General features: G+C 41.4%; 1 protein-coding gene across 9 annotated transcripts in view; it reads right to left on the bottom strand.

Moving 5' to 3' along the window:
• The window catches only part of TIAM2 (TIAM Rac1 associated GEF 2), a 352591-nt gene that overhangs the window by 175461 nt on the left and 149316 nt on the right, over positions 1 to 27814 (bottom strand). For 8 of the 9 annotated variants that reach the window (XR_007519667.1, XM_049904306.1, XM_049904327.1 and 5 more), the window contains one exon: positions 12092 to 12187. The exons of the other annotated variant lie outside the window; for it this stretch is intronic. The gene's annotated coding sequence lies outside the window, so the exon portion shown is untranslated. The remainder of the gene's footprint in view (positions 1 to 12091; positions 12188 to 27814) is intronic. 9 annotated transcript variants of the gene reach the window in all.

The raw sequence follows: 27814 nt of genomic DNA, 5'->3' as shown, positions 1-27814 counted from the left end.
ACTTGAAGATAATACTAGAAGTAAATGAAGTACATGAATTATTCATGTGAGAATCCGAAGATCCTGAGAAATGGTACTTGGGGAGGTGATTTTTCTCCCCAGTTGATCAAAAAGCCCAAATCCAGCCCCGGTTTCTGAAACCCAACACCCAGAGAATACAGTGAGAACATGCCTGGTTGGCCTTCCTATTTAAAACGGCAGTGGCTTGAAGGTTTTGCCTGTTTTTCTGTGATGCAGAAAACCCAAACAAACGTACAATCCACACGTGTAATGCATTTGCTACTATGTCATTTTCCCCAGAAGGGCAGCAAAACAGCTCTAGGGGCCTTCTGCCCTGAGTTCAGATCCTGCTGTGTGACCTTGGACACATCACTTAACTTCTCTAATCGTCAGTTTCTTAATCTGTAAAATAAAGATGGAAAACCTGGTGGTGTAGTGGTTAACAACTACGGCTGCTAACCAAGAAGTCGGCAGTTCAAATCTACCGGGTGCTCCTTGGAAATCCTATGGGACAGTTCTACTCTGTACTGTAGGGTCACTATGAGTCAGAATCGACCAGATGGCAATGGGTTTATGGGTAAAATGAAGATAACATCATTTTCCTGTATTAGTTTCCTCGGGCTGCCATAATAAATTACCACAAACTTGGTGGTTTAAACTGCCACAAGCACGATTCTCTCACAGTTCAGAAGGCCAGAAGTTAAAGTCAAGACACAGGCAGGACCCAACTCCTTCTGAAGGCTCTAGGGGAGGATCTCGTCGCCCCTGGTGGTTGTCACATCCCTTTGTTTGTAGCCACATTGCTCCAGTCTCTGTCTCCATGGTCACTCTGTCTCCTCCACTTCTGTGTGCCTAGCTCCCTCTGTGTAACTCTTGTAAGGACACTTGTCATTAGATTTAGGGCCCCTCCAGATATTTCAGGATGATCTCTTCATTTCAAAATCCTTAATTACATCATCCAAGATCCTTTTTCCAAAGAAAGTCACATTCCTGCGTCCTGGGGATTAGAACATGGACATATCTTTTCAGAGGCCACTATTCAGCCTAATACACTGTCTCACAGGTTTGTTGTAAGGATTAAATATGAAAATAATATTTGTGAATTGTTTAACACAGGACCTGCCCTAGAACATAAACTCCATAAAGCAGAGATCTTGTTAAAATTGTCTACCATTAAAATTCTGGTACTTTAAACAGTGTCTGGCACACGGTGGTTACCCAATAAGTATCTGTGGAGTGAATGAATGAAGAATGAATGAATAGGACACGGCAGTGACCTGGCAGTGGTGGTGAATGTGAAAGGAGGAACAGCGCTTGCTGCAGCCTACAGCTTTGTGAGGGAGTCCCTAGGTGGCACAAATGGCTAAGCAATCAACTACTAGCTAAAAGGTTGGCAGTTCAAATCCACCCAGAGGCACCTTGGAAGAAAGGCCTCGTGGTCTGCTTCCAGAAGGTCACAGCCTGGAAACCCCATGGAGCAGTTCTACTCTGCATACATGGGGCTGCCATGAGTCGGCATAAACTTGATGGCCAAAACCAAAACCAAACACACTGCCATCGAGTTAGTCCGGACACAGTGATCCTACAGGACAGAGTAGAACTGCCCCATAGGATTTCCAAGGAGTGGCTAGTGGATTCAAGCTGCTGACGTTTTAGTTAGCAGTGGTAGCTCTCATTCCACTGTTAAGGAGAAATGTTAGTTAACCTAAAAGGCCTTTCCATGTACCTTTTTTTCCCATAATTATTCTCTACTTTTGTTTTGTTTTTTTGTTGTTGGCCTGGCAGTACGCCATCATTAAAACCTCTGCGCATCACTCAATAGCTGTGTATTAAATGAGAAACAAAATAAATTTTTTAATTTTTTTAAAAAGAAAGTTAGAGAAGCCCTCAAAAACAATTGCCAATTTTAAGAAAATTCAAAATGTAATCCTAGTTGCCAAGGCCTGGGGGAGGGGAGATTGGGAGAGACTGCATAAGGGGTAGGAGATGTCTGTCTGGGTGATGGTAAAGCTCTGGGATACGAAAGAAGGGGTAGTTTCACAACATTTGTGAATGTACTTAATGCCACTCACTTAAAATGACCACAATGGTAAATTTTACTTTATGTTTATTTTACTACAGGAAAAAAAAAATTTTTAATTCAATCCTAGCAAGGCATGTGTTGATTTAAAGCCATATTAAATCTATACTTTGTAACAGAAGCTTTACCTAAGGGTCCCAAAGGCATCAAACATGCAAAAAAATATATATATCATAAATGGAGTCAAATATCATGGAAGGAAGAAATTCTATTATATAAATGTTTATAAAGTACAGGCTTTAATTACCTCACATTACATAATAAGCAAGGCCCAATAATTTATCCAAAAGATTAATTTCTTTTGGGAGAAAGACCAACTAATAAGTGACATGAAAATTAATATTTAAGACAAATTCTTAATAAAAGTTTTCCTTGAAAGGGACTTTTTCCTGTAGGTCATTAAATTCAAATTAAATATACTTTAATGATTGACAACAAATGATGATGTGTAAAATCCTAAATTATAAAATTAAATAGAATATGAAAGAAACAGGTAATTTTTTATATAAATGATAAAAGCTGTATTAAAAATCATGCTACCAAAAATAAAGCTATAAATTAAGTTTCAGCTAAGGTAAAATGAAATTTTCAGTAGAAAAAAACATTTAGGAAATAAGCTTGTAAAATCCTGGCATATAAATACTAGCCACTAGATCCATCTGTTTATAACATTTCTGAAGGGTTATACTGGAACATTTAAGAAAGTCCAAATTAATCTGTCCAGATCGAAATGTAATTAAAAAGTACTATATTTAGCCTCTCAGCCCACTCACAATATTTCTTTCTCATAGACTGAAACTGGTTAAGCTGAAAGGTTCCTAATCATTTTATTCAAAGCATAATTGAATCTGAGTTTTTAGAGAGACCTCAAAGGTCATCTCAGTAGCCCCATCTTCCTTCTAATTTGAGAACCTACTACAGTAACCTGACAGATGGGCACCGTTCTTCTACTCAAATCCCCTGAGTAATGGGAAGTCCACAGCTCTGTTAGAGGGGACATTCCGTTGCTAAATAACCAATTGATAAAAGGGAACTCCTTCCCCTGACTTTATATCCTAAACATCCCACTAATTAGTCTTGGTCTTGCTAGCATTATCAACACGCATCCTACTCTTCGACAAAACCACTCTACAAACAGCTGAAGTCAATTACCCTGGGTCTGCTCTGCTCCCTCCTCAGTCCCCACTCTTCCCTCCCTTCTAGTCTATCTTCACAATGAACCCAGAACCATCCTTCTACAACAAAACAAAAAACCCAGATTATGTTTCTCCCTCAAAATCAAAATGCACACAGAACAGAGGTGTCCTAAGACTTCCACCTGTGACTCATGAGCTAAGAGCTCAGTTCTATGGACCAAACACACTCAGCATTAAGGAGATGACAGGACCTCATCTGTTTAGGGAGGGCTGGGGAGTCCACTGGAACAGGCAGAATGGAACCTAGCTCCAGAGTCCACACACATGTGCAAATGACACACTGTTCACGTTTCATCAAGCCAAGGGATCCAACAATTGCTGTGAGGAAAGGCAAAGGAGATATCCTGCTCATATCGGTTTCCCAGGTGGTTGTGGGGAACAGATGAATGCCATCAAGTCAATTCTGACTCATAGCTGCCCCACAGGACAGAGTAGAACTGCCCCATAGGCTGTAATCTTTATGGAAGCAGATGGACAGGTTTCTCTCCAGTGGAGCTGCTAGTGGGTTCGAACCACCAGCCTTTCAGTTAGCAGCTGAGTGCTTAACCATTGCACCACCAGGGCTCCTTTTCCCAGGGTGGCCATGACAAAATACTGAAAACTAGATGGCTTATAAGAACAGAAATTTATTGTCTCTCAGTCTGGAGGCTGGGAGTCTGTGATCAGGATGTCAACCATGTTAATTCCTTCTGAGGGTTCTCTCCAACTTCTGGTGGCTCTAGGCATTCCTTGGCTTGCAGCTGCAGCATCATGTGACATTCTCTCTCTGTTCTCCCTATCTCTATGTATCTTCTCTTTTACAAGGATCCTAGTCATATAGGATTAGGACCCACCCCACTGCAGTATGACCCAATGTTAACCTAACTGATAACAGCTTCTAAAGCCCTATTTCCAAACAGAATCACTTTCACAGACACATGAGTTAGGACTTCAACATATATTTTGGGGGATGTGATTCAATCCCTAACAGCTGCTAAACAACTGTACTCCATGTCCACAAAGGGCTAAAGGAGAGGAAATGGCCTCCAGGAAAACAGTATGTCTGAACATACAGGGGAAATTTAACTGTCCGGCTCAGGGGACTCACTCAAATACCTTTAGAGCCATATAAAATACACAAGTGAAGCAAGGCTGAATACTGTACTCATACTGCAAACAGAAACACTTCTTTGCAAATTAAACTTACGTAAGTGTTCTTTAGAGCACCAAAAAACCAAATAACCAAACCTAGCGCCGTCAAGTCAATTCCAACTCATAGCAACCCTATACATACACAAAACTCTTTTTCATTTTTCTTGAACTATGAAGCTCAAGAAACTATGAAAGAACTGAAGAGAACTTGAAGTGCTTACTGATGAAGATCAAAGACCACAGCCTTCAGTATGGATTACACCTCAACACAAAAAACCAAAAATCCTCACAACTGGACCAATAAGCAACAACATGATAAATGGAGAAAATACTGAAGTTGTTAAGGATTTCATTTTACTTGGATCCACAATCAACACCATTGGAAGCTCTTGTTATTGTTCTTAGGTGCCATCAAGTCGGTTCCCACTCACATCGACCCTACGCGCAACACAACAAAACACTGCCCGGTCCTGAGCCATCCTTGCAATCATTGTTATGCTTGAGCTCATTGTTGCAGCCACTGTGTCAGTCCACCTCGTTAAGGGTCTCTCTCTTTTCTGCTGACCCTGTACTCTGGCAAGCATGATATCCTTCTCCAGGGACTGATCCCTCCTGAAAACATGTCCAAAGTATGTAAGATGCAGTCTCGCCATCCTTACCTCTAAGGAGTATTCTGGCTGTACCTCTTCCAAGACAGATTTGTTAGTTCTTTTGGCAGTCCACGGTATATTCAATATTCTTCGCCAACACCACAATTCAAAGGCGTCGATTCTTCTTCAGTCTTCCTTATTCATTCTCCAACTTTCACATGTATATGATGTGACTGAAAATACCATGCCTTGGGTCAGGCGCACCTTAGTCTTCAGGGTGACATCTTTGCTCTTCAACACTTTGAAGAACTTCTTTGCAGCAGATTTACCCAATGAAATGCGTCTTTTGATTTCTTGACTGCTGCTTCCATGGCTGTTGATTGTGGATCCAAGTAAAATGAAATCCTTGACAACTTCAGTCTTTCTCCGTTTATCATGATGTTGCTCATTGGTCCAGTTCTGAGGATTTTTGTTTTCTTTCTTTTTTTTTTTTTTTTTATATTGAGGTGTAATCTACACTGAAGGCTGTGGTCTTTGATCTTCATCAGTAAGTGCTTCAAGTCCTCTTCACTTTCAGCAAGCAAGGTTGTGTCATCTGTGTAACACAAGTTGCTAATGAGTCTTCTTCCAATCCTGATGCCCCGTACTTCTTCATATATTCCAGCTTCTCGTATTATTTGCTTAGCATACAGATTGAATAAGTATTGTGAAAGAATACAACCCTGACGCACATCTTTCCTGACTTTAAACCAATCAGTATCCTTGTTCTGTCTGAATAACTGCCTCTTGATCTATGTAAAGGTTCCTCATGAGCACAATTAAGTGTTCCAGAATTCCCATTCTTCACAATGTTATCCATAGTTTGTTATGACCCACACAGTCAAATGCCTTTGCATAGTCAATAAAACACAGGTAAACATCCTTCTGGTATTCTCTGCTTTCAGCCAGGATCCATCTGACATCAGCAATGATATCCCTGGTTCCATGTCCTCTTCTGAAACCGGCCTGAATTTCTGGCAATTCCCTGTCGATATACTGAAGCAGCTGTTTTTGAATGATCTTCAGCAAAATTTTGCTTGTGTGTGATATTAATAATATTGCTCTATAATTTCCACATTCAGTTAGATCACTTTACTTAGGAACAGGCATAAATATGGCTCTCTTCCAGTCAGTTGGCCAGGAAGCTGTCTTCCATATTTCTTGGCAGAGATGAGTGAGCACCTCCAGCACTCCATCTGTTTCTTGAAACATCTCAATTGATATTCCATCAATTCTTGGAGCCTTGTTTTTCGCCAATGCCTTCAGAGCAGCTTGGACTTCTTCCTTTAGTACCATTGGTTCCTGATCATATGCCACCTCTTGAAATGGTTGAATATCTACTAATTCTTTTTGGTATAATGACTCTGTGTATTCCTTCCATCTTCTTTTGATGCTTCCTGCATCGTTTAATATTTTCCCCATGGAATCCTTCACTATTGCAATTCGAGGCTTCAATTTTTTTCTTCAGTTCTTTTACCTTGAGAAACGCCGAGCATGTTCTTCCCCTTTGGTTTTCCATCTCCAGCTCCAGAATAAGACAGACAAGGAGGAAGTACCTGGCAGTCTACTTCTGAAAAGCATTAGCTAGTGAAAACCTTATGAATAGCAGTGAAACATCATCTGATATAGTGCTGGAAGATGAGACCCCCAGGTTGGAAGGCACTCAAAAGATGACTGGGGAAGAGCTGCCTCCTCAAAGTAGAGTTGACCTTAACAACATGGATGGAGTAAACCTTTTGGGACCTTCATCTGCTGATGTGGCACGACTCAAAATGAGAAGAAACAGCTGCAAACATCCATTAATAATCAGAATCTAGAATGTACGAAGTATGAATCTAGGAAAATTGGAAATCGTCAAAAATGAAATGGAACGCATAAACATCGATATCCTAGGCATTAGTGAGCTGAAATGGACTGGTATTGGCCATTTTGAATTGGACAATCATATAGTCTACTATGCTGGGAATGACAATTCAAAGAGGAATGGTGTTGCATTCATCGTCAAAAGAACGATTCAAGATCTATCCTGAAGTACAACGCTGTCAGTGATAGGATAATATCCATATGCCTACAAGGAAGACCAGTTAATACCACTATTATTCAAATGTACGCACCAACCACTAGGGCCAAAGATGAAGAAATGGAAGATTTTTATCAGTTGCTGCAGTCTGAAATTGATCGAACATGCAATCAAGATGCATTGATACTTACTGGCGATTGGAATGCAAAAGTTGGAAACAAAGAAGAAGGATCGGTAGTTGGAAAATATGGCCTTGCTGACAGAAACAATGCTGGAGATCGAACGATAGAATTTTGCAAGACCAACGACTTCTTCATTGCAAACACCTTCTTTCACCAACATAAACAGTGACTATTTTTTTTTATACACATGGACCTCCCCAGAGGGAACACACAGAAATCAAATTGACTACATCTGTGGAAAGAGACGATGGAAAGCTCAACATCAACACTCAGAACAAGGCCAGGGGCCGACTGTGGAACAGACCATTAATTGCTTATATGCAAGTTCAAGCTGAAAATGAAGAAAATCAGAGCAAGTCCAAGAGAGCCAAAATATGACCTTGAGTATATCCCGCCTGAATTTAGAGGCCATCTCAAGAATAGACTTGAGGCATTGAACACTAGTGACCAAAGACCAGACGAGTTGTGGAATGCTATCAAGGACATCATCTGTGAAGAAAGCAAGAGGTCACTGAAAAGACAAGAAAGAAAGAAAAGATCAAGGTGGATGTCAGAGGAGGCTCTGAAACTTGCTCTCAAACGTTGAGCAGCTAAAGCAAAAGGAAGAATTTATGAAGCAAAAGAACTGAACAGAAGGTTTCAAAGGGCCTCTCGAGAAGACAAAATAAAGTATTATAATGACATGTGCAAAGAGCTGGAGATGGAAAACCAAAAGGGAAGAACACGCTCGGCGTTTCTCAAGGTGAAAGAACTGAAGAAAAAATTCAAGCCTCAAGTTGCAATAGTGAAGGATTCTATGGGGGAAATACTAAACGATGCAGGAAGCATCAAAAGAAGATGGAAGGAATACACAGAGTCATTATACCAAAAAGAATTAGTCGATATTTAACCATTTCAAGAGGTGGCATGTGATCAGGAACCGATGGTACTGAAGGAAGAAGTCCAAGCTGCTCTGAAGGCACTGGTGAAAAACAAGGCTCCAGGAATTGATGGAATATCAATTGAGATGTTTCAACAAACAGATGAAGCACTGGAGGTGCTCACTCATCTCTGCCAAGAAATATGGGAGACAGCTTCCTGGCCAACTGACTGGAAGAGATCCATATTTATGCCTATTCCCAAGAAAGGTGATCCAACTGAATGTGGAAATTATAGAACAATATTATTAATATCACACGCAAGCAAAATTTTGCTGAAGATCATTCAAAAACGGCTGCAGCAGTATATCGACAGGGAACTCCCAGAAATTCAGGCTGGTTTCAGAAGAGGACATGGAAACAGGGATATCATTGCTGATGTCAGATGGATCCTGGCTGAAAGCAGAGAATACCAGAAGGATGTTTACCTGTGTTTTATTGATTATGCAAAGACATTTGACTGTGTGGATCATAACAAACTATGGCTAACACTGTGAAGAATGGGAATTCTGGAACACTTAATTGTGCTCATGAGGAACCTTTACATAGACCAAGAGGCAGTTGTTTGGACAGAACAAGGGGATACTGATTGGTTTAAAGTAAGGAAAGATGTGTGTCAGGGTTAGGTATTCTTTCCCCAGACCTATTTAATCTGTACGCTGAATGAATAATACGAGAAGCTGCACTATATGAAGAAGAACAGGGCATCAAGATTGGAGGAAGACTCACTAACAACCTACGTTACGCAGATGACACAGCCTTGCTTGCTGAAAGTGAAGAGGACTTGAAGCATTTATTAATGTAGATCAAAGACCACAGCCTTCAGCATGGATTACACCTTAACATAAAGAAAACAAAAATCCTCAGAACTGGACCAATGAGCAACATCATGATAAACGGAGAAAAGATTGAAGTTGTCAAGGATTTCGTTTTACTTGGATCCACAATCAATAGCCATGGAAGCAGCAGTCAAGAAATCAAAAGACACATTGCATTGGGCAAATCTGCTGCAAAGGACCTCTTCAAAGTGTTGAAGAGCAAAGATGTCACCTTGAAGACTAAGGTGCACCTGACCCAAGCCATGGTATTTTCAATCACGTCATATGCATGTGAAAGCTGGACAATGAATAAGGAAGACTGAAGAAGAGTTGATGCCTCTGAATTGTGGTGCTGGCGAAGAATATTGAATATACCATGGACTGCCAAAAGAACGAACAAATCCGTCTTGGAAGAAGTACAACCAGAATGCTCCTTAGAAGCAAGGATGGCGAGACTGCGTCTTACATACTTTGGACATGTTGTCAGGAGGGATCAGTCCCTGGAGAAGGACATCATGCTTGGCAGAGTACAGGGTCAGCGAAAAAGAGGAAGACCCTCGAGGAGGTGGATTGACACAGTGGCTGCAACAATGAGCTCAAGCATAACAGCGATTGTAAGGATGTCGCAGGACCGGGCAGTGTTTTATTCTGTTGTGCATAGGGTCGCTATGAGTCGGAACTGACTCGATGGCACCTAACAACAACAACAATCTGCCCACGGTCGCTGAGGAAAGAAATGTCAGAAACAGGATTCAAAGGACCCAGGTGGTCTAACTCCCAATAAACCTAGACTTTGGGCTTTTCAAATAGGTACATTTCAGTAAGTGGGTTTGAACCACACCGAAGTACAAAATAAACACCTCTCAAAGCCTAACTAGATATTCCTTCTGAATATTCTAATGTAGGTGATTGAAGGGTCAGTCAACACAAGCTTACCAATTATCATCAAAATTTTGAACATTATTATATTCAGTATTTACAAATAGGAGCCCTGGTGGTGAAGTGGTTAAGAGCTTGGCTGCTAACTAAAGCGTCACTAGTTTGGATTCTTGGAAACCCAATTGGGCAGTTCTACTCTGCCCCGGGGGGTCACTAAGAGTTGGAATCGACTCAATGACAATGGATTTTTTTTTTTATTTACAAATAAACATAGATATGTTAGACAACTTCCTGTTTATGTGGAATATAATGTTAAGCTTGATAATTACATGAGAGCACAAATCACATAAAAATAACTTTTAGCAGAAACTATCACATGACCCAAATATCCCAATCCTAGGTATATACCCAAAAGAACTGAAAGTAGAAACACAAACAGAAACTTGTACACCAATGTTCACTGCAGCATTTTTCAGGATAGCCAAAAGGTGGAAACAACTTAAATGTCCGTCAACAGTTGAATGGGTAAACCAAATGTTGTACAGACATACAATGGGATATTAATCAGCCATAAAGAGAAATGAGGTCCTGACATATGCCACAACGTGGATAAACCTTGGAAACATTAGGCTGAGTGAAATAAGTCAGTCACAAAAGGACAAATATTTTATCATCCCACTTATAGGAAAGAAGCAAATGTTTAGAGACCAAAGTTTATTAGTGGTTACGAGGGGTGGGAGGGATAGAGAAAAGCATCGTATCAGCTTAAGGGGCACCGAGTTTCTGGTAACTGGGGTGGAATAATTTGGAAAAGGATGGGTGATGGTTGTATAACATGATGAACATAAGCAACGTCACTGAATCGTACAAGTAAAAATTGTTGCATTGGCAAATGTTTTGTTATATATATTTTTACCACAGTGAAACGATTTTAAAAATCTGTTAGACAAATTAGATCTCCAAAATCTCCTGCAATGTGAATAAATTCTTCATCGTATGACCTTGAGCAAGTTACACAATGGAGATCGTTTAACAGGGAAATCATTATATATCCAGTCAAAAAGTATCTGCTGTGCACCAGACACGTGCCAGACACCACTCTGGGCTCTGGAGACACGTGATGAACAACACAGACGAGCTTCCTGTCCTCGTGGAACTTTCGCTCCAGCGATGGTGGAATTGAACAACAAGCCAATAAGTAAATGAACACACAAATGAGAAAACTATCGTGAATGGACAAGCACTGTGCAAAAAATTAAAACAGGATGATGCAGAAACAGGTGGCTAGGTGGTCAGAAAGTACCTTGAGCTGAGATCCAAAGGGCACAAAGGAGTCAGTCAAGTAAAGATGGGAGGCATTCTTGCCTAGAAAGTTTATAGTTATATGAGTATGTTTCAGCAAAGCAAGTGTGAACTGCAGATACTGCAAACATTCTCAGTGAACTACCTGCATCCATTCCAAACCCTGTTCAGCTCTCCTGCTTTAGTACTTAACGCCAATATGCCTACTTGGTAAAACACCAGAGTCACAATGAAAGAACCTCCACAGCATAGCTGGAATCCTACCTTTCCTCAGTGGTTTCTTAATTTCCACAACTCCTGAGCTTACCTGATTTTACAACTCCGTTTAGAAAGGATGTGCTCTATTTGTTCTTAAAGAAGGCTTGGTGGTACAATGGTTAAGCACTCAGCTGCTAACCGAAAGGTCGACAGTTCAAACCCACCCAGCCACTCCATGGGAGAAAAAACATGGTGATCCATTCCTGTAAAGGTTTCAGCCTAGGAAACCCCATGGGGTAGCTCTACTTTGTCACACAGGGTTTCAGAAACCACTCAACTGCACCCAACAATAATTTGTTCTTAAGCAGGTGGTCCAACTAGTTCCACAAGGTTTAAGCGTGTGCTCTATCAGAACTCGTCATCTAGAGAGATGGAAATTAAGGCTTCACGTGATGCGTCTTCTCCACTTAAAGTCCAGAAAGGATTGGCAAAGCATCTTTCCACCTGGAGTAGATCGTCCATCACATCAAATTACAGTGTCTGTAATAAGCGACTCAGAGAAGAGCTGCCGCATGCAGGAACCTCAATTACCAGCACCTGACGAAGCTGCTTGGGCTTTCCAATCCACGCAAAGAGCAGTGAGCAGAACTGTATGGAATGTGGCGAGTAAGCAAAGAAATACAGACTGGCCTATGCTTTTACAGCCTTTGAGATGTACAGGTGTCTCCAACTTACTTACCCATTAGAAGAAGTGTGAGTGACACTTAGTGTAATCATTTATTCATCCCGAATGAGCTGGCTGAGGAGGTGTCTCTGTGGTTTAAGCACACAAGCCCTGGCCAAAGAAAGCAAAAACACAGAAGTGGTGAGAAAAAAATTTTTGAAAGTTAAAATGTTGTAATTAAGGCTCAATTTCTTAGCATTCTTTTGTATCTTGTATTCAATATGAGAGGGGAGAAACTAAAAGAAAAATCAAGGGTTAACTGATTAAACTATAAAGAAAATCTGAGGGTCTTTCCATATCCTAGAAGTTCCTGGGTGGCACAATCAGTTAAATGCTCAGCTACGAACCAAAAGGTTGGTGGTTCATAAAGACATCACAAAAAAAAAAAAAGAAAATTACAGACCAATATCCCTCATGAACATAGACACAAAAATCCTCAACAAAATTCTAGCCAACAGAATTCAACAACATATCAAAAAAGTAATTCATCATGACCAAGTGGGATTCATACTAGCTATTCAGATATGGTTCAACATCGGAAAAACAATCACTGTAATCCATCACATAAATAAAACAAAAGATAAGAACCACCTGATCTTATCAATCGATGCAGAAAAGGCATTTAACAAAGTCCAACACCCATTCATGATAAAAACTCTCAGCAAAATAGGAATAGAAGGGAAATTCCTCAACATAATAAAGGGCATTTATACAAAGCCAACAGCCAACATCATCCTAAATGGAGAGAGTCTGAAAACATTCCCCTTGAGAATGGGAACCAGACAAGCATGCCCTTTATTACCACTCTTATTCAACATTATGCTGGGAGTTCTACCCAGAGCAGTAAGGCAAGAAAAAGAAATAAAGGGCATCCAAATTGGTAAGGAAGAAGTAAAAGTATCCCTATTAGCAGATAATATGATCTTATACACAGAAAACCCAAAAAAAATCCACAAAAAAGCTACTGCAACTAATAGAAGATTTCAGCAAAGTATCTAAAAATCACTTGAATCCCTCTACACCAACAAGGAGAACTTTGAAAAGGAAATCACCAAATCAATACCATTTACAATAGCCCCCAAGAAGATAAAATACTTAAAAATTAACTAGAGACATAAAAGACCTATACACAGAAAACTACAAATCACTACTTACTGCAAGAGGCCTACATAGTGGAAAAACACACCTTACTCATGGATAGGAAGACTCAACATTGTGAAAATGTCAATTCTGCCCAAAGCAATCTACAGATACAATGCCATACCAATCCTAATACCAATGACATTTTTTAACGAGTTGGAGAAACAAATCACCTACTTCATGTGGAAAGGGAAGAGTACCTGGATAAGTAAAGCATTACTGAAGAAGAAGAACAAAGTGGGAGCCCTCACTCTACCTGATTTTAGAGCCTATTATACTGCCACGGTAGTCAAAACAGTCTGGTACTGGCACAACAGATACATAGACCAGTGGAACAGAATTGAGAATTCAGACATAAATTCATCCACCTATGAGCAGCTGATATTTGACAAAAGCCCAAAGTACGTTAAATGAGGAAAAGACAGTCTTTTTAACAAATGATGCTGGCATAACTGGATATCCATCTGCAAAAAAATGAAACAAGACTCATATCTCACACCACATACAAAAACTAACTCATAATGGATCAAAGATCTAAATATAAAATCTAAAATGATAAAGATCATGGAAGAAAAAATAGGGACAATGCTAGGAGCCCTAATACATGGCATAAACAGAATACAAACCATAACTAACAATGCACAAATACAAGAAGAGAAACTAGAGGGAGCTCCTAAAAATCAAACACTTGTGCTTATCAAAAGACTTCACCAAAAGAATAAAAAGACAACCTACAGACTGGGAAAAAATGTTTCACTTGATGTATCCGATAAGGGTATAATCTCTAAAATCTACAAGATACTGCAACACCTCAACAATAAAAAGACAAATAACCCAATTAAAAAATGGGCAAAGGGTATGAACAGACACTTCACCAAAGAAGACATTCAGGCGGCTAACAGATACATGAGGAAATGTTCAAGATCATTAGCCATTAGAGAAATCCAAATCAAAGCTACGATGAGATACCATCTCACCCCAGCAAGGCTGGTATTAATCCAAAAAACACAAAATAATAAATGTTGAAGAGGCTGTGGAGAGACTGGGACACTTACAGACTGCTGATGGGAATGTAAAACGGTACAACCACTTTGGAAATTGACTTGGCACTTCCTTAAAAAGCTAGAAATAGAGGTTCCATATGATTCAGCAATCCTACTCTAGAGAAATAAGAGCTATCACACAAACAGATATGTACACACTCATGTTCACTGCAGCATTGTTTACAATAGCAAAAAGATGGAAACAATCTACATGCCCATTAACAGATGAATGGATAAACAAATTAGGGTACACACACAGTGGAATACTATGCAATGATGAAAAACGATGACGAATCTGCAAAACATCTCACAACATGGGTGAATTTGGAGGCCATTATGCTGAGTGAAATTAGTAAGTCCCAAAAGGACAAATATTGTATGAGACCACTATTATAAGAACTCAAGAAAAAGTTTAAACACAGAAGAAAATACTATTTGATGGTTACAAGGGTGGGGAGGGAGGAAAAGGGGAATACATTAACTAGATATAAGACAAGAATCATCTTAGGTAAAGGGAAGGACAACACACAATACAGGGGAAGTCAGCAAAACCGGACTAAAGCAAAAGCTAAGAAGTTTCCTGTACACAACCAAATACTTTGAGGGACAAAGTAGCTGGGGCTGGGGCCTGGGCACCATGGTTTCAGAAGACATCTAGGTCAATTGTCATAACAAAGTTTATTAAGAAAATGTTCTGCACCCCACTTTGGTGAGTGGTATCTGGGGTCTTCAAAGCTTGTGACTGGCCATCTGAGATGCATCAATTGGTCCCAACCCATCTGGAGCAAAGGAGAATGAGGAACACCAAAGGCACAAGGAAAATACTACCCCAAGAGACAAAAGAGCCACATAAACCAGAGACTCCACCAGACTGAGACCAGAAGAACTAAATGGTGCCCAGCTACCACCAATGACGGCCCTGACAGGGAACACAATAGACAGTCCCTGATGGAGCAGGAGAAAGTGTGGAGCAGAACCTAAACTCATGTAAAAAGACCGGACTTAATGGTCTGAGACTGGAGGAACCCCTGAAGCCATGGCCCCCAGACGCTCTGTTAACCCAGGACTAAAACCTTTCCCAAGGCCCACTCTTCAGACAAAGATTAGACTATAAAAAATAAAATAATACTCGTGAAGAGCGTGCTTCTTAGTTCAAGCAGATACACGAGACCAGATGGATGGCTGTTGTCCGAAGGCAGAATGAGAAGGCAGGACGGGACAGGAACTGGTTGAATGGACACAAGAAACCCAGGGTGGAAAGGGGGAGTATGCTGTCTCATTATATGGATTGTAACTAATGTCACATAACAATATGTGTATAAATTTTTGTATGAGAAACTAACTTGAGCTATAAACTTTCACCTAAAGCACAAATACAGAAAAAAAAAAGTTGGTGGTACAAACGCATCTAGAGGTACCTTGGAAGAAAGGCCTGGCAATTTGCTTCTGAAAGGCCACAGCCATGAAAATCCTATGGAGCAGTTCTACTTGGCAAGCATGAGGTTGCCATAAGTTGGAATCGACTCTACAGGAAGTGGTTTGGGTTTTTTTGATTTCCACATTCTAATCTAAATGGAGAAGCTGGTTTATTGCTTCATCCCATAACTTCATACAGCTAAGCCATTTTGTAGATAGGTAGACAAACATGATCGATAGATGATGAATGGATGGATGGATGAATAGATGCAGAGAAAGAGTGTGACCCTCCTTCAAGCAAGCCACTATTTCAGGTGTTGGGCATAGATCAATAACTGAGAGAGAAAGTTTACTCTCAGTGAGCTTTATTTCAATGGGAGGAAGCAGCCTAAACAAACAGGAAAAATATCTTATAGTGATAAAAGCTATGCAGAGACTTAAAACTGGGTAATGAGAGAGTGGGCAGTGGTGTCACTAGGGTTGGTGTCACCCAGTGGATAACTCATGGTGGCACCCTCTCCGCCCCGCCATGGACCTCCTCCCACACCAGACCGTACAGAATTCTTAGTAACGTTTTTTGTACTCATTAGTTGTAATTCCCATATAACACTCCATCTTTTCCTTTAATTACTACTTCATTCTCAAAAAAGTTATTGATATAAGTTCACAAATACTAGTTACCACAATACTATAGCTAAAACACCAGAAAATTTGACAAAATCAGAGACTATTAAACACTGTCAACAGCAAAAACAGCAGCGCATGCTTGTAGTGGGTGCAGACAAGACCACATGATTGGAAGCGTCATTGTAACTGGGTAATAACGACAGCTCTGAGGGAGTGCATTAGAAGGTTCAAAAAGTCAAATTAGCATGGAGTTTTAGCCTTGTAGGTATATTGATTCATGTAAGCTGGGCTTACGAAAAATGTTTTTATTGTTATAACTAACTAGAGGGATATTTTTATTAAAAATAACAATAATAATAAATTTCTGCTGAAACACTGCACAAAATCTTTTTGGTGTAACCCCCCCGAGAGTGCCACCCAGTGTGATCTGCACCTCCCCACCCCCCCACGCCCACCCCTGCACTCCTCTAGGGATGCCACTGAGAGTGAATGAGGAGTGGTTAATTTAAACTGGAAGATCAGGAAATCATTCTTTGACATGACAACTAGGCTGAGAGCTGAGTGGTATTTCAGCGTTAGGGAAACAATCCCCCAGGCAGAGGGATTTACCAAGACCCTAGTAGCTTTTTTTTTTTTTGTAGCTTGGCAACAACAGTTATCACGGATCGTGGGGCAGAATACAAACACAAGTGGTTTGGTTCAAAGGACCTGGGCTTCACTACTAATTAAGTTGGTTTTGGGGCCCTCTCATCTTATGGAGAATTCTACCTTCTTCTTATGTTTGACGCATGGCCAAATGATACATTAAAATTCATGGGGCCCCTTAGTCAACATATCAGAAAGTACCTCCCTTTTCTTTTATTGTTTAAAAAGGAAAACAGATTACTTTCAAAGAGTGAGATCTGTCTTTCTATAAGGTATTACTTCCCCCTGCTCTGTACACAAGATACTGTATTATACTAATAATTAATGTACTATGGGGTCACAGTCCATGATAAAGAATGTAGACTTTGGAGCCAGGAGACCTGGGTTCAAACCCTGACGTCCCCATTTCCACCTGAGTGAGCTCAGCCTGGTTATTTAAATCGTCTGGTTTCTTCATCTATGAAAGGAATTAATAGTGTCTGTCTTATAGGGCTGTGGGGTATTGGCAATTCAGTGGTAGAATTCTCACATTCCATGCAGGAGTTCCAAGCTCGATTCCTGACCAACGAACCTCATGCACAATCACTGTCCATCTGTCAGTGGAGGTTTTCATGTTGTTAAGATACTGAACAGGTTTCAAAGGAGCTTCCAGACTATGACAGACTAGGAAGAAAGGCCTGAAGATCCACTTCCCAAAAATTAGCCAATGAAAACCTATGGATCACAACAGTCTTATCCACAACTGATCATGGGGATGGCATAGAACCAGGCAATGCTTTGTTTCATTGTGCCTGGGGTCAGCACGGGTTGAAGGCCAACTCAACAGAAGCTAACAATGCCACCTTACGGGGCTATTCCAAGTATTTCATGGAATAATGCATGAAAAATACTTCATACAGGATTGAAACGTGAAATGTAATAAACCACTACCAGACTTTCATTGTAAAAAGTTGCTACTGGAAGAGGTTTTGATTAGTATAATAACTCAGGCTATAGAAATATACCTATATAAGTAGGCATACTAGAAACCGAACCCATTGCCATCAAGTTGATTCTGACTCACAACAACCCTATAAGACAGAGTAAAACTGCCCCATATGGTTTCCAAGGAGCAGATGGTAGATTCGAACTGCTGACCTTTTGGTTGGCAGCCATAGCTCTTAACTACCGGACAATTTTCACTTACAGAATCATGGAATAGTAGACCTGGGATGGGCCTTTCAAAGTTGGCCCAACTCCCTCACTCTACAGATGAGAGCTTAAAACCAAAGAAGGTGGCCTGACCTGCCCAAGGTGATACAATTAATTCAGAGAAATTTTTTTAAAACCTTATATATTTGATCAAGAATGCCTGCCTTATAGGATACATCTTATATTGGCTTATATTTTTAATTCACTTTGTAATTAACCCAGGGCAGACAAAAAAATATTTTTGAAAGCTAAGAATTGAAAACAAAACCAAGCTTCAGTGGGCTAGAAAAACCAGGAATTACTGTATTATACTGATGGCTTGATCGATGGTTACTTACTAGCCAAGAAGTTATAAAATACAGGTAGTCCCTGACTTATGACGTATCCTAGTTACGACGAACTGCACTTATGACCATTCTTTTCCTTTTTTATAATTTGTGTATTTCATTATATATGCATGTTTGTATTAAAGGAAAGCCTGGCTGCGGAGCGGGTAAGTGCTACGGCTGCTCACCAAAAGGTCAGTAGTTCAAATCCGCCAGGCGCTCCTTGGAAACTCTAGGGGCAGCTCTGCTCTGACCTATAGAGTCGCTATGAGTCAGAGCTGACTCGATGGCAACGGGCATGGCTTTGGTTTTTTGTATGTATTAAAATATATATGTAAGTTCATACGAAATGTTTTCAACCCCCAAAGACAAATAAAGATCGTATTTATAAAGATACTGATAATAAAAAGGCAATAATAATGAAAACTAAAAAAAATGAGGTATTCAACTTAAGTTTGAACCGCCTTACACAGAGTCATCAGAACAGAACCACGTCAGAAGTTGAGACGGCCTGTACAGTAAAATCTGCAAAGCCAGAACATGAGTAAGGTGGAAACCTGTCAGAGAAGGAAAACTCAAATATTTTCCACTAAATAGAGAGTGATAGAAAAGTTGGGACTACACCCTGTCAAAGGCAGAAAACTTGAAAGACCCGGAAGATCTTCCACGTTCTAATTTGTACAGTGATAACAACAATGTTACATCTCCAGCATCTATTATGTGACAGAAGCTGTCCATGCATTCAGGCTTGGAGATGTTAGGATATGTGTCTGACTAAGGGTGCCCAGCTGGGAGACCTGAGGCAAGGTTTCTTCCACAAGTGTAGCGACCTCCCTTGTCCCATCGCACCGGAGGGCACGTAAGTGGTGTGGGGAAGAGACTTCTTCCAGAGGGGCAGCCGACACATGCTCCTCAGGCATTGGTGGCAACGGCAAGGACACAAAGCAGGGGTGGTTCTGTATAAACACACACGTCACACCATCTGCAAGAAATCAGGCAGCCGCTAAAAATCTAAAAAGCTTCACCCAGACATCAATGTCCCACAGAACAGAAATACCTGGAAGATCTTAAGTCACCTGAAATACTTGAGCCCTACACTTGGGTCTCATCAGACCACTGCCCACCAAGCCCACCACTGAAGACACATTGAATATCTTGCCATTTAATGAAACTTATTCTCCATGCCTTTGTACACACTGTTCCCCACTGAGAGTGCTCCCTGGAGAACTCCTAATTACCACTCAAAACCCAGCTTATGTGCCTCCTCTTCCCTGATTGCCTACCTTCCTCCCCCAAAACACGCAGTGCTATCCCTCCCTCCTTCCTGTCACCACGCTGGCTAACAGAGTCAATTGCATTGCATTTTTTTAACTTGTCTCTTTTCTTAGATTTTTAATTGCTTTGAAAGTGAAGGGCTCATCTTATGTATTTGTGTTTTCCTGATATCTAGCACAGAGCCGTACATGTGGGTGCCTAAAAAAATGTATGGTGAATGGATCCATGGAAGAACTGATAAATCAAATTGTTCATACAACACGATTTAATTTTTATCTAACCTGCTTTTCCATCACATCACCATGGCCTAAACTAGAAGTAAACGGGACGTTATATGTTAAATATATATATATATATTTTTATGTTAAATGGAAACCCTGGTGGCGTAGTGGTTAAGTGCTATGGCTGCTAACCAAAGGGTTGGCAGTTCGAATCCGCCAGGCACTCCTTGGAAACCCTATCGGGCAGTTCTACTCTGTCCTATAGGGTCGCTATGAGTTGGAATTGACTCGACAGCACTGGGTTTGGTTTTGGTTTTGTTTATATGTTAAATACTCATCTTTTGGGATTGAAATGATTCCAGACAAGATTATAGGATGTTTACACTTAGAGCACTTTGATTTCAACCCTACACATTCTGCAGAATGAGTCCCAGGAAGGGTAAATCGGACCTGCTCACAGCCCCACGGATAGTGGGAAAGAACTAGCCCAAGAACTTAAATCTCTAAACATCTATGTCAGTTCTGTTCTCAGTGTGCCAAATTAGTGGTTGGCAATAATGTCCTCCCTGGACTCTTGTCCTCTTTACTATCTTTTCCACTGTTCTTTTGTATTCTAGGAACACATGAACAATTACCCTTCATCTAGCTGCACTACAGGGCCCTGGGTGGCACAGACGGTTGGTGTTCTACTACCAAGCTGAAGTTTGGCAGCCTGAACTCATCCAGCGGTGCCACGGAAGAAGGGCCTGGTGATCTACTTCTATAACGATACAGCCAAGAAAACCATATGGAGCAGTTCTACTCTGTAACATGAGTTGGAATTGGCATGACGGCAATGGGTTTTGTTGTTGTATGGATGTATGTATTTATTCATTCATTCATTCCTTCATTTATTGGTTAGCAGCGCTTCAAGTGGATATTCTGTCAACAGAGTACACTGAGTTTAGCTGTTAATTAAAGTCATGCTTGGAGTTCCTGGGTGGTGCAAACAGTTAACATGCTCCGCTGCTAACCAAAAGGTTGGAGGCTTGAGCCCACAAAGAGGTACCTCAGAAGAAAGTCTTGGCACTCTACTTCCAAAAAGCCAGCCATTAAAAATTCTATGGAGCACAGTTCTACCCTGGCACACATGGGGTCACCATGAGTCTGAACTGACTCCGTGGAAACTGGTTGATCTGGCTGACATCATGCTTTAAGGAGAATTAGCAATGGGACAGGTACTATTAAATCTCATAACTACTGAAAGATCTAACAGGACTCCTTGTGTATTTGAGTCTGTAAGATTCAAGGTTGTTGGTGTTGTGTGCCAACAAGTCGATTCTGACTCATAGTGACCCTGCAGGACAGAGAACTGCCCCACGGGCTTTCCTAGGCTGTAAATCTTTACAGGAGCAGAGCCCCAGGTCTTTTCTTCTGCAGATTCAACCTTTTGGTTAGCAGCCAAGTGCTTAACCATTGTACCACCGAGTCTCCTAGATTCAAGGTAGTGCTACGTAAACTACACCTATAATGAAACTCAAGCAGTTCCACTTTGTCAGTTATACGAGGTGTGTGCTGTGTGCCTTCTTTAAATAACAATTTTCGCCAGCCTCTCACGTCAGCTATTACCCATAACTGCATGTAAGTACCACGTGTGGACAGAGTCATCAATCGACAGATTGCCCTCATGCTCTTTTCAGCCTGAAAACCAGACACTCCCGAAGCCCGGACCCACCTGCCCTCACTATGACATCACTGTAATTTAACATGACTATATCTTAATTTCTCTCCTGACGTTTGTGATTTAAAGTGGTTATATTTTTACAGAGGTAGAAATTCTGCCCCCACCCCTACCCCAAAAGCTGAACGTGACCTGGGCTTCAGCTACATCACATCGTTTTAAAATAAATAAATGAAAAAGGAAGCCCACACCTAAGCAATGCTACAACATCAATCAATCTAGAAAACTATTGTCAAGCCCTGGGCTAAGTTCACAGAGTGCCCGGTGTTTATAAAACTTTCACTGCTGGAGACTGAAAGCATGCAGAGCCTGGAGCTCTCAGCCTAACAATCAACACAGGTCAAGGAGAAATTGCTGGAAAAGAGACAGATAATGTTGCTACTTAACCTCTGCCCTTAAAATATGCTCTCCTGCCTATCCTCAACTAGGTAGAAAGAATGCATTTCTTGCTAAGAAATTTCTCTCTAAACTTTATGCCTTCTTCAAATGATATTTTTCTTTGGAACCACCATCACCCTGAATTTAAAAAAAAAAAAAAAGTTTTCAAGTTTCTGAGTTTCCTTTAGCCTTGCTATCAACTAGGCAGCTTATCAATTCAGATACCTACTCAGTGTTTGTAGTAAAACAATAGAGTCAGTAGGAGATTTTCCAGGGGCCAGAAGACAGGACTGGGAGTGAGAAATTCGACTCTCCATCTCCATTAACCCCTAGTGTGATCTAGGTCTCTACAATTTGACTAACCGTCCACAGGTGGGTTATTTAGTATCTGTCTCTCAGGGTCCTTAGAGATTTCAGGGACATAATGAACAAAGCACTCTGGACTCAGTCTCGAAGGCATTAGGTAAGACTACATCACGATGTGCTGTGTGCCTTCATTAAATAACAATTTTCACCAGCCTCTCATGTCTACACTAACACACTGTTCTGTACAAAGAAAGAATAGAATCAGATGCTGCTCGCAACAAAGAAAGACTGTAGGGTCATCCAGGAGACTACAGAATGTTAGAGAAGCAGCCATTCATGACAAGGGACGACTAATTACAATGAAAATAGAAGTGTCAGTCTATCCTTCCCAAGTGGCAGACGTTTATACACATGGAGCTCAGTATTTTCTGCTTACCACAAACCAAGTTACAACAAAACCAAGTTACAACAAGGTCCTTGTTATTTATAAAATGGCTCATGTGAGGCACCAAAAGAAATCAGTTAATGGCTAAGAGCATAACAGGATGCATCCATTTAAGCCCACTGTGTCCTTCAAGCTGGTGACCCCTTCAGCCAACCAGGATTCCGTTCAGAACAAGTTTACCCTAGGATTTGCAAAAGGGTTCTTATATCCAGTAATGAATTCAAGGAAGCAAAAGTTGGCACATTGCAGCTTGAGTGCCTACATACAGGGCATTTATTAGGTTAACTAAATTGAATTCACAGAGCCCTGCTGGTACAGTGGTTAAGACCTTGGCTGCTAACCAAAAGATCTGCAGTTCACATCCACTAGCTGCTCCTTGGAAACCCTATGGGGCAGTTCTACCCTGTCCCATAGCGTCACTATGAGTTGGAATCGGCTTGACAGCAACAGGTTTGGTTTTTTAAACTGAATTCAAGAAGTATTTGTTTATATATCCTAAGATGGCTAATATCAGAAAATGGAAAATAACAAGTGTTGGTGAGTGCAGTGCATCAGGTTTCTCTTTATATATGGCCATTCTGGCCCTGGGTTTGTAGTTCTGCCAGGATGATTTGCTAGGCCACAATCTTGCAGAGATTGGATAGTTTACTATGCAAATAAGTGTGTAAAACTCCTGCCTACAGAAAATGTCAGTTATTATGGAAATGGATGGAACCACTTGTGGTCCAGTGAGAGGATTGGTCAATTTAATCCAGCAAGGGGATTGGTCAATTATTATGCAAACAGTGGCTTGAAAACATGCCCAACAGGATTTAGTTACTTGTCAGGGGCAAGGAGACAGAGAGAGAGAACGAGCCCAGTGGCATGCAAGGCCAAGATGGGGTGTGCACAGCCAAGAGGAGGCCTGACCTGAAGGGGCACGCACAGCCGAAACTGGGCATGTACAAACAAGAGAGAGCTGAGAAAGCTTCCCTACACTGAAGAAGGGAGGGATGAGCTCTTTACTTTGGGGGACCCTTGCAGACCTCGTCTGCGTGCTTCCTGAAGCTGATCCCGAGTTGTAGCCTGTTACTTCCCTAATAAACCATAGAACTGTGAGTCCTGTGAGATGTTGCAGCAAATTGCTGAACCCAACAGAGAGAGAAAGGAGCTGAGGGGAGGGTGCATGGTTGATGTCAAGATAATGGAGAAGTTAGAAATCTGGGATGTTTAACCTCCACCTATTAGGAACCAGCTTTGTTCTGATTCTTCTTAATGAAATAATACATGAAGCAAGGATAGGGAGAAATTGGAACCTCCCGCACTGCTGGTGGGAATATAAAATGGTGCAGCCACTGTGGAAAAGAGTATACTAATGCCCCAAAAAGTTAAACTTAGAATTATCATCGTTGTCGCTGTTGTCAGGTGCCTTCAAGTCGGTTCCAACTCATAGTGACCCCATGTACAATAGAATGAAACACTGCCCGGTCCTGCACCATCCTCACGATCATTGTTAACAATTGTTATATATTAATATCATATGACCTGGCAATTCTACTTCTGGGTATATATACCCAAAAGACTTGAAAGTAGGTAGGGAAACAGATACGTATAAACCAGTGCTCACTGCAGCATTATTCACAATAGCCAAAAGGTACAAATAAACCAAGTGTCCAAACAGATGAATGGATAAACAAAATGTATATACATACAATGGAATACTATTCAGCCATAAAGAGAACTGAAGTGCCGATACATGCTACAACATAGATGAACTTTTAAAACTCTATGCTGAGGGAAATAAGTCAGACACAAAGGGGCAAATATTGTATGATCCCACTTATCTAAAACATCTAGAATAGACAAAAGTTTATCAGTGGTTACCAGGGGCTCTGGGGAGGGGTGAACAGGGAGCTATTGCTTAAGGGGTACTAAGTCTCTGTGTGGGGTGATGCAAAACTTTTGGAAATAGATAGCTCAACACGATGATGTAATTAATGTTAAAAAAAAATTAATGTTACTGAATTGTAAAATGGCAAACTTTTGTTATATATATATATAAAATAAATTTTAAGTATTTGTTGACCATCTATTTTGTTCAAGGCACTATGCTGGGAATATGATGATGAACGAGAGTTTACTTACACCTTGCGCAGCCTGTGAACAGGTAAGCCATCAGTCACAACATAGCATGGGAAGGAGTATAGCCCAGGGCAGGTAAGATGCTAGAGAGGCACACAGGAGTGGCCCCCAAACCAATCACTCCCACGCCACAAAAATGACCTACACTCAGTAGCCCAGGTAGATCGGAACGGATCTTTCTCCACTAGGGTCCCATGACTGCTTTAGAACATGTCTAAATGCTCTGACTCTGCCTCCTACTGAGGAGGGGAGTCTATCCATGCCCCGTCCCCTTCAATCCCCTTCAGATAAGAGTACAGCAGACCAACCCTATGGGACTTCCAAGGTGAGTTCATTAAGGGCCAAGGTTTACATCTGGTTTCCTTGGGACGCTTGTCTTGAAGCCCTGACGTAGTATCTTCATCATCTTAGTTTCCGAGATTCTTGTATCTACTTGTCACACCCCCCTCCCCCCCAAAAAAACAAACCCATGGCCGTCAAGTTGATTCCAACTCATAGCAACCCTATAGGACAGAATAGAACTGCCCAGAGGGTTTCCAAAGAGCATCTGGTGGATTCAAACTCCTGATCTTTTCATTAGCGCTGGACTCTTAACCACTATGCCAGCAGGGTTTCACACCATATTTTCCAGCACATGAGAAAATACTACTAAGGATCCTATCTCACCCCTTGCCGAGACAACATTTAGCATTGGTGTCTTAAAGCCACACTGAATTTCAGCTTCTAGGCTGATTGACAGAACTCAGTAACAGATTGGGAACAGCCTTCTTCATTAGAGAAAGGAAGTTTATTTCTTATCACTTCCAAAGCCACAGCATCTGTGCACCAAGAATTATATATTTAGTGTTAGGGGAAAAGGCGGCCTGGTGGCACAATGGTTAAGTACTCGGCTGCTAACCTAAAGGTTGATGTTTCAAACTCACCCAGGGCCTCCGTGGAAGAAAGGCCTGGTGATCTGCTTCCGTAAAGATCACAGCAGAGGAAACCCTATGGGGCAGTTTTACTCTGACACACGGGGTTGCTATGAATGGAAAATCAACTCAACAGTATCAATAACAGCACCAGGAGAGAAGACAGTGGTGGTTCAGCAGTAGAATTCTTGCCTTCCACATAGGAGAACCCATGGCCGCCAAGCTGATTCCGACTCATAGTGACCCTCCGTGTTAAACAGGAGAACTGCTCCATAGGGTTTTCAAGGCTGTAATCTTTACAGAAGCAGATCACCAGGCCACGCATTTGCACCACCCAGGGATGCCACTCCACGCAGGAGACCTGGGTTCGATTCCCAGCCAATGTACCTCGAGCACAATCACCGCCCATCTGACAGTGGAGGCTTGCATGTTGCTATGATGCTGAGCAGGTTTCAGCGGAGCTTTCAGATTAAGATGGACTAGGAAGAAAGGCCTGGCAATGTACTTCCCAAAATCAGCTAAGGAAAACCCTATGGGTCACAATGGTCAGAACCTGTTATGCATGGGGCTACCATGCCAACAGCAGCTAACAGCAGCAACCAGCATTAGGGGAGCGTGCCCCATATTTAAAACACAAAAGGCATAGCACTCATCCTTGGGAAGCAGGAATGAGTCAGTTACCTTGTACATAAGAAACTTACAACTATGTGGGTCAGGGGACAACCTGGATGACGACCTGCTTTCCTCCTCCTCCCTCCTGTGAAAGAATTGTCCTGCCCATCTCTAGTTCTTCCAGCGCCATCAGTAATCAGAGCCGCCCCACCACCATTCCTAGCAGCTGCTCAGAGAAAAAAGGTGAAAGAGAACAAAAAGAGGAACAAGAGTCATAAATAAATACAACAGGATGCTTGTGTGAACGTGGGAGGCGGGGTGTTAAAAAGTAGTGGTGCCTCTCTGTTAACTCTTTCCCTACCCTCTCCATGTATCATATTCTGCCCCATGGAGTTCCAGCAGCACAAGCCCTAGCTAGGCATAACAAAGCTCTACCTTAATAAGCGGCAGCATATCCCACTTAAAGCTAAAGGAATAACTGAATGAAGTGATACCCACTCACTTGTTACAGGAACAGCTTACACTTGTACAATACTATCATTTTCTTTACCCCATCCTTAAATTGAGCAAAGCGCTCCTTCTCGGTAACTAAAGAAGGATAGGGATGAAAGAAAAAGTGAATAAATGAAATCAAATGAGGTTCCACTGAATAACTATTAAATCAGTAAATTAGCATGACACACACCTACTGCCGTCCAGTCGATTCCGACTCATAGTAACCTAATAGGACAGAGTAGAACTGCCTCATGGGGTGTCCAAGGCTGTAATCTTCACAGAGGCACGCTGCCACATCTTTTTTCCCACGGATTGGCCAGTGGGTTTGAACCACCAACCTTCTGGTTAGTAGCTGAGCGCTTTAACCACTGTGCCACCAGGGCCCACTGCACAACACAGTAGCTTATACAAAGCAGCAGAGCAGCGGCAAAAACACAAATAGAAGCTGTCCTACAACACGAATTCAAATGCTCCTGGAGTGAAAGTCAGAGAAGGAAAACTGGGAGGCTCTCTGGCGTTGAAACAGGAAATAAACATTTGTACATCATTTGAAAGGGCACACACCAGAAAATGCAGGTATTAAACTAATTCAACCACTTTTATATCAGAAAGTGTTCAAATCTGTCACAGATTCTGAGCCATCTATCTATAAAGAATCATGCCTTCAACAGCCCTCAGTAAACACGTGTGGGATGAACGACTCTCGGGGATCTAAAGCTATAGAGCAAGACTGACAGACACACCTGCTTGCCTGGGCTGTGTGAGTGGTCGGTAGGAAAATAACGGGGGTGGGCCGCCTACTTTTGTCTCAAAGCTCAGTTGACTGAACCAGATGAATTTTCCAAAGGATAACTTTACCTCATTCC

This window comes from Elephas maximus, chromosome 1 (assembly GCF_024166365.1).
Source record: "Elephas maximus indicus isolate mEleMax1 chromosome 1, mEleMax1 primary haplotype, whole genome shotgun sequence".
Classification (NCBI taxonomy): Eukaryota; Metazoa; Chordata; class Mammalia; order Proboscidea; family Elephantidae; genus Elephas; species Elephas maximus.
Note: the sequence above shows the minus strand (reverse complement) of the source record. Positions and strands in the feature narration are given on the sequence as shown.